At 46.0% G+C, this 8,400-nt stretch overlaps 1 protein-coding gene across 1 annotated transcript in view; it reads left to right on the top strand.

Annotated features, from left to right (window-relative positions):
- Positions 1-902: 902 nt before the first annotated feature.
- Positions 903-8,400, top strand: part of LOC127186650 (kelch-like protein 8) — a 56,400-nt gene continuing 48,902 nt past the window's right edge. The window contains 1 exon segment of the mRNA XM_051142891.1: positions 903-963. The gene's annotated coding sequence lies outside the window, so the exon portion shown is untranslated.

Here is an 8,400-nt window from a genome sequence, read left to right as displayed (position 1 = left end):
GTTTTGGTTTATCTTGTTTTATAAAATCCATATTTTTAAAATAATTAGGTGAAACCATTGTTATTGCTGTATCCCTTTCTAGCAGAGGGCTACCCCTCCCCCTCTTTTGTTGCTATTTGGTATGAATATTTAACTCTTTTTTAAATGTTTTTTTGTCCGACCCGGCTAGGTGGCCAAAACAGCTCAAGGGAGAAGAGTGAATCGGGACTCTGCGTTTGAGAGAACGGAAGAGGAGGCCTTCTGGGCCCTGGCTGGCGTTAGTAGGCCAGGTGGAGCGGTCCTTGATCACACCTGCCGCCCTTTCAGGCCCAGCTGGGGGCTCTTTAGTTTGCGGGGGCCAGATCCAATTTGTATCTCCGTGCCTCAGCCTCGCCAACAGCTGAGATCACCTTGCTGAACCAAGCCACCCAGTGTATGGCTGACTTCCTTATAAGTTTTGGACATCCTGAAAACTTTGGAAATAGGGTTCAGGGGAATATCCTAGAATGTTCCCTAGTTGTCTTTTCCTACATTTACAGGGATTTTATTGAGCGTTTGGCTTATCTCACTATTTTTTTTACTGATAATTGTGTTTAACTCTCGGTACTTAGTTCAATTACTTCCTTAGTTTTTAGACACAAGCTGTTTTCCAATGTATTTCTCAGAGCATGCGATGAAACTGATAAGAACAGACATAAAACCTGGAATATTCGCAGCGCAGGGGATAGATACTGGTAGAAACAGAAGCGACGCGGCACCACCTCAGAGCGCGTGCCGCGGGCGCGCTCCCGGGGAGGCAGCCGAAAACTACATTTCCCAGAGTGCCGCGTTCCGCGGGCCGGGCACGAGCAGGCAGGAGGGCGAGCTAGCAAGTGGGCGAGCGAGCGAGCGGGCTCGTCCGCGGGGTGTCCGAGCGGGGCTGGCGCGGCGCCGGCGCGGAGCGGGTGTGGCGGCTCGGCCTGCGCGGCGGGCGCTGACTGCGAGGTAACCGCCGCGTCGTCCTGCGCGCCGGACTCTGCGGGGGGCGGCCACCCGCGTTCGCGTCGGCGAAGGGAGGACGGGCGGGCACCCGGACGGGCCTCGGGGGCGCAGGTGCCCGGGGTCCGGGGTGGGCGGCCTGCGGGGTGTCCCCTCCGCGGGGCTCCCGGGGCTCCTGCGGAAACCGCACCCGGCCGGGCGGCGCCGCTCCGGGATGAGCTCGCGGCTTTCTCCAGGGAAGGTCCCCGATTTGCAGACAGTTTGGGGTTCCGAGCCGGTCTCCCAGTCTTGCACGGTCCTGACGTTCCGGTTTGGGGAGCTTGTTACGTTCGTTTTCCTCCAGGCGGTGTTTTAATATCATGCTTTTGGTGGAGACCTCGCAGTTTTGGATACTAACCTGCTTTAATTGCCTTCCTTTAGATTTTGCGTCTTACCTTAAGGTATTGTTTAGCGTAGGAGGATACTTTGGGCAAGGGTCCTCCTTAGACCCTGGGTTGCCACAAGTAATTAACCTGCCAGGTGCACGTGGGCTTTCTCGTTCTTTCTTTCTTTCTTTCTTTTTTTTTTTAAATACTGTTTTTTCTTCTTACATAATTGTTTTCAGTCTTGTTTCTCCATCTTCCACGAGCCCTGGCCATGCTAAGGGGCAGGTGGTATTCGGTTGGCTGAGCACAGACCCTCTGCTAATGCTAGCGGCGCCTGTGAACTGCGTGCAGGTAGCTTTGCCATTTGGTTTTGCTTTTACGCCTGCTTCCTCGTGGCACCTTTTTTGGTTTGTCAGTCAAACAAACTGACCTACTTAAAACTTTAGTCATGTTCCCTTGAAAGTACCAAATAGTAGGAATACAAATATGAAAAGAAACACAAGACGCTGCATTCAGCTGTGTGTGCTTAGAATCACATTCTTTTATTTCCACCCGGAGCCGGCCCCCGGGGCCTTGTGCCTGCTTGGAGAACACAACTCCGAATACATTCCCAGTTCCGCATTTTTACGTTTAAAACTATCCTTTCAGCATTTGATACTGTTGGTGCTATTGCTTTGTAACGTTGTATAGTCCGTAATGATTCTAGATCCTAACTTAAAAATCACAGTGAGTAATTAAGTAGAGTGTAAACTTCCCTGTCCCTGTAGAAACGCAAGCTCCCCGTTGTCAAATCCCTTGTGGGATCAGAACCCACGCTGATGTTTAATTATCTCTCAAAAATTCGTACATTACATGTATGTTCACACGGCGTGAGGAGCTGGGGCAGTAACTCAGTGGATAGCGTGCTTGTCTAGCCCTGGGTTCATGTCCGGCGCTGCACAAAGTGGACATGGCGGTGCATACCTGTGATCCCAGAACTTGGCAGACAGGCAGGAGGTCAACATCATCGTCAGCTACACTTGGGTTCGAAACCAGCCTGGGCCGTGTGGGCCCCTGTCTCAAAACAGCAGGAGGCAGCTACACTTGGGTTCGAAACCAGCCTGGGCCGTGTGGGCCCCTGTCTCAAAACAGCAGGAGGGATTAAAAAAAAAGAAGAAAGAAAGAAAAGAAACCCCAAAGTTGATATTTACATTTTCCCTCCCTCCCTCCCTCCCTCCCTCCCTTCCTCCCTTCCTTCCTTTCAGCATTTCCAGACAGGGTTTCTCTGTGTAGCCCTGGCTGCCTGAGATAGAATTCACTCTATATACCAGGCTGGCCTCAAATTCAACAATGATCTGCCTGCCTCTGCCTCCCGAGTGCTGGGATTAAAGACTTGCGCCACCACACCCAGCTTAAGCTTTCCATTTCTTATATTTATATATAAAGAGCTAAAGATATGAGCAAGAACAAATGTTTTATCAAACAACAAAATGCCATGGTTTTTCAGTGGTAGGCTTTTTAGTGTAATTTCTTTTTCTGGAAAAAGTTTTATATTAACTAGTGAAGCAAGAGGAAATTCAATATTAAAATTTTTCATTAAGAAACATTTTTTTGCAATGCTGGAGATCAAATTCAGTTGAATATTTAAAATACACTAATTACTGTTTACTGCTTCCATATTTTATGTGTGGTTTGTCCGTCTGTTTTCTCTGCTCTGAGGAGGGTATAATAGTGGACTGAGCTCACATCTGCAATTAGTTCTGCGTTAAAATTCCTGCTCTCCACTCATTGGCTGTTTAATTATGACAAGTTGTTATCTGAACCTGTTGCCTTAGCTGTGGAAGGGGGTAAAAATACCGCCTGCCTCTGCCTTCCTGGGGTCTTGAAGGTCACTGTATGTGGAGGAATCTTATACCCCACAGTCTACAAGCCCAGGTCACTGTGGGGGGACATTCTAAACCCCACAGTCTACAAGCCCAGGTCACTGTGGGGGGACATTCTAAACCCCACAGTCTACAAGCCCAGGTCACTGTGGGGGGACATTCTAAACCCCACAGTCTACAAGCCCAGGTCACTGTGGGGGGACATTCTAAACCCCACAGTCTACAAGCCCAGGTCACATGTTGCATTTAAGGTGCTCCGAGCACAACTTGCTGCCTGGTGGCCAGTGCTTTGTGACACGGTCACCTTGGTTTTGTCTTTGAAGTATTGACTGTACTTGAGTATTGTTACTTGACTGCATCTCTACTTTATTATTTGCTTATGATTTATTTAATTAGAGGTAGAATTATGAGGGACTGGAGACACTCCCCCACACACACGTGGTTCTTATTCCAAATCTGTAGCATGCCTACAGCCTAAAAGTAACCTCCCAGGAGCCTAAGAATTCTGTGTGTATTTGTGTTTTCTGGAGAGTAGACCAGGTTCAACAGATACTCAAAGGGCTTTGTAGTCCTCTTCCCCTCAAAGGTTCTTTTCTCTCTCCTTGTTTTCTATTCAAGACAATATCTTGCTTATGTAGTCTGGGCTGACGCTGAGCCTCACACCTCCTACCTCACCTTGCCAAGTTCCTGGCCGGGTGTTTGGAATCACACACACAAAGTGACTGGGGTTAGGGGTGTCGAGGGCTGAGTGTGGGGAGGCAAGCCCAGTACTGCCAAGCCACGCTATGCGTGCACACGCTCATCCTCCCCCCCCCGACCCCCCCACCGCCACGCTCCACGAACTTCAGTGTCTCCAAGCTTTCTTTTCTACAAAACTTGCAGATTTTTAAAAATGGGAGTGGGGATGGTAGAGGAGGGGTGTTTGAAGTAGAGTGCGCCCTTCCCCCCAGAAGTGATGGAAGGTGATGTTTATGACACGGGCCTCCTGGAGGCAAGGCCACTGACTGGTCCTTATCATAGGCTATTGCTAGAATGCTAGTCAGGCTATCGTTGTCAGGTGTCTACCTGCTGTGCCTGTCTGCTTGGGCGGCCATTAGAGTCCATGACCCAGGACTGCCTTATAGCCCAGCGTGCTTGAATATTATTTTAAATGCTAAGAGACAACTTGGTTTGTTTTAAAAATTGGACATTCTTGTTCTCAGTAGAATACCAAATGCTAAGAAAATTACTTTACCTTTCAAAGTAGATATTCATGTAGCAAAAATATTATGTAATATTTTTGTATGTACAAAATAAAAGTTTTATTAAATCCCAGTTGTGGTTATTTTGACACTCAGTACTGTTGGTTTGGAAATAACATATCATATTTTACAGAAAAATTTAACTGTCTTACATAGATCTATTACTAGATAGTAATTTATGGTTTTAATTTGATATAGTTTAATCTTGGGAGTTCTAGCATCAGCCTATTTCTAAGTTTGAATTCACTCTTACAGTAGAGTTTAGAAGCAGCTGCATCTAAGTGCACCATTTCCCTGTGCAGTGGTAGAGTGCTGGGCTTTGTAAGGCTTTACAGTGTGAAGCCAGCTCCTGGGTCTAGGTGAGTTGCCCACAGCATTTGCAGTGCATGGAGGGAGAGTCTGAGGGCTCATACCGACGGATGAGTGGCGCTCGCCACAGAGTGATAGCTTTTTGCTTTAACTCTCCCTTTGATACGAGGTAGTATTTTTATTGGAAATCTGAATGGCTTACAAAGTTGAAGATTAATAACCTCATAGACCTTGGGAATTTGTGGTAAGGAACAGAACTGTGGCTCTGCAGACTTGCTTCTCACAGGTAGAAACTGAGAGCAAAGATCACGCGAGAGGGCAGTGCTGGGGTTTGTGGGAAGCTGCTTCTACGTGAGGTTACCCTACTGCTTCACTTAATAAAGGATTATTTTCTTCAATTGTGAGAGTTCAAGTTAAATTAGCTGTACGTAAACACCAAATGGTAATCATTTTGAAAACAAACCTTACTCACAGGAAAACTTCTGCTTGAAGATGGGTGGTTTTCTTGGGTTCTCTCTCCCTCTCTCTCTCTCTCTCTCTCTCTCTCTCTCTCTCTCCTACTCTGGAGACCTAAGGAGTTGGCAAGTGTTTGCTGTGTGGAGGGAATATTGTTCGTACTGTTTTGGTGCTCATTAAGACAAATATAGTCAGCTCCACGGAGCTAGAAGCAATGCCGTATTGGTCCATGGTGAGACCTGGGCTTTGTGGTCAGGCTAACCGATGCTGACGCGTGGGCATGCCTGCTCTCCACCTGTGTAGTGCAGGGTGCACTTTCTTCTCTGAGCCTCTTTATTTCACTGTAGTTAGAATTTGTGCCTCTTTAGGTGGCATTGAGATGAATACACATGAAGTATTTAAGTCATCATAGAGTGTGTGTGTGTGTGTGTGTGTGTGTGTGTGTGTGTGTGTGTAAAAGGGCAACAAGGTGATATAAATAGTCCTTGTCTTTTGTTATGGAGGGTTCTCAGTATTTGCATCCTAATGTCAATCATTATAAAACCTACTTAATTTCTTTGCTGTAAAATAAAATATTAATTGGAGAATTGTTTTCCTAGCCAAGAACCTCTGGGTCCATACTTTATCAAAATAAAAACATTCATTTATTAGATGCCTATTGTATACGAAATCCAAAGCCAAATCCTTTATATTGCCTCTCTCCATTTAAATTTCACAACCTCCTTCAAGGAAAGCCAAGTTCAGGGTGATTCACCCAAGCCTTCACAGCTAATAGAGAGTCCTAGACCGTCTGACTCCCAAGTCTGTGCCCTGAGCCACTAAAGGATGCCAGGCAACAGCTTTCTGTAGCACTGCGGTCGGTCGTTACAACAGGAGACAACTGACTGAAGCCAGGGTCAGACTGTTGCCTGTAGACTGAAGCCAAGGCGCTGCCTGCGTCTGTGGCTGCCGACGTGCCAGGACACGTGTGCCTCTTGTGTCTGTTGTCAACAGGAGACCATGTAGCCCACAGAGCCCACATATCTCCTGCCTGGCCCTTATACCCCAAAGATCGCTGGCTCCGAAGCTGGAGCAATCCCATTCTTTATAAATGAGAATGACTCAGGAGAGTATGTAACACCCCAGTAATAACACCCCACTTCTGCCATATCAACAAAGACGTGCTCATTGTACATGGGGTTTTGAAGCATGAAAACTGTATGGAACTTAAAATACCAGCTGGGAAAACAATGATATTCAGTCACTCTCCTCTCTTAGAGCTACTTTGGACTGCTTTGGGAATATTGTTCATATGCCTTAATGCCTCAAGTTGTGTGGCCGGGTGAAATTCCTCTGCATAGTTGTCTGTAGTAAACAGTGCTTGGAATCGGCTCATTACCTGAGTCCATGAGACCCAGTGTGGAGTGACAGTGAGAGGACAGAAGAGCCAGAGAAGAGACTGTCTGATGATGGCACTAACTGGACAGGCAAGACCCACAGTGGAGAAATGCATGATGGGACTAACTGGACAGGCAAGACCCACAGTGGAGAAATGCGTGATGGGACTAACTGGACAGGCAAGACCCACAGTGGAGAGATGCGTGATGGGACTAACTGGACAGGCAAGACCCACAGTGGAGAAATGCGTGATGGGACTAACTGGACAGGCAAGACCCACAGTGGAGAAATGCATGACAGCAAGTGTGCCTTAACACATGAGTGATTTGCGTTTGCGACTTGGTGTTTGAGACACACTGCTCTTGTGTATGTCTTAATGGTAAAGCATAGCAGGAGTCTCTTTCTTGAACACCAGGAACTAGTGCTTCGCAAATCCTTTGTGGTCAAAGACTAGTTAGTGGGACAGTATTTTTATAAAAGACAAAGTGAAATGCAAATGGCATATAGGTTATAATTATTCAGTAGGTATGAAATTGCTCTTTCAAATATTTCAAGTATCTATATGCTCTAGCATATAAATGTCTAAGGACTCCACTTTTAAATTTACATTATTCACATCATTATCAATAACAGATTCTTATTCATTCTTGCATCTTCAGAATCCGCAGAACACCCTGTGATACTGACTGATGGACTGAGTGGTAGTGTGTGATCATTTGAATGTCGTCTTAACAAATTAGGCCCTAAGTAGAACTGTGATATAAAATAATTGTTTATAGAACATGTGAATAACATGGTTATTAAGATGATAGTAACATCTAAAATATCCTTATGCCACGGTGTCCTGTAGTAGTGCATGGAACCAACAAACCAGGGGCTGACCCCTCTGGAACCATGGGCCAAAGTAAGCAAACCTTGTCTCCTTTATGTTGTTTATTAGGTCAGGTAATTTTTCACAGCTACTAGAAAAGTAGCTAATACGTTCATTACAAGCATTTTAAATTTTGCCACAAAGTTGTATATGACATAACCTACTTTATGATTAATGTAATGAAAAGATAAAATAAGTTTGTGATGGTCACACAAAAGTGTCCCCAGGCCAGTCTAGGAACCCAGGAGACTACGAAGACATTATTTTTTAAAGATGTACTTTTATTATTTCTCTCTTTGGTTCTACACAAAGGTGGGCTTGCCATCTCACGTTACAAACATATGAAGTGGTAAATGCACATCCATCACACACCACCAGCTTATAGGTATAACTCCTAAATTAGCCAAATGCTGATAGCGGCTTTTTTTTTTTTCTCTTTTGTATCACCTAAAATTTTCATCTGCCTGAATTGTAAGCAGCACGAACTGAAGTTTCCCAAGTGCCGTGTGTCAGTAGCGCTGCTGCTCCCTACAGTGGGCATGACGGCAGCGGCTGCACAGTGCTGAGTCTTGCCTCACTCGGCACTGCAGGGCTGCAATTGAGTGTAAGGAGAGCCTTGTGCATGCTGCGTGGGCGCTTGTACCGAGCTGCATCCCAGTCCCCCAGCACTGCTTAAATGCGTCAGTTAGAATATGCCATTTGGAGTTTTGTTTTGCTTGATTTGTAAGATAGGATTGTTCTTGCAGAGGACCCAAGTTCAGTTCCCAGCACCCACATGTTGGCTCACAGCTATCCATAACTCCAGTTCCAGGCGTCCCAACACCCTCTTCCGACCAGGCACTAGGGAAGCACATGGCGCCCATGTATGCATATGGGTGGGTAGATAGATTGATAGATAGATTGAAAGATGATAGATAGATGGATAGATAGATGATAGATGGATAGATAGATAGATAGATAGA

The sequence above is a fragment of the Acomys russatus genome, unplaced genomic scaffold (assembly GCF_903995435.1).
Source record: "Acomys russatus unplaced genomic scaffold, mAcoRus1.1, whole genome shotgun sequence".
NCBI classification, from domain to species: Eukaryota; Metazoa; Chordata; class Mammalia; order Rodentia; family Muridae; genus Acomys; species Acomys russatus.
Note: the sequence above shows the minus strand (reverse complement) of the source record. Positions and strands in the feature narration are given on the sequence as shown.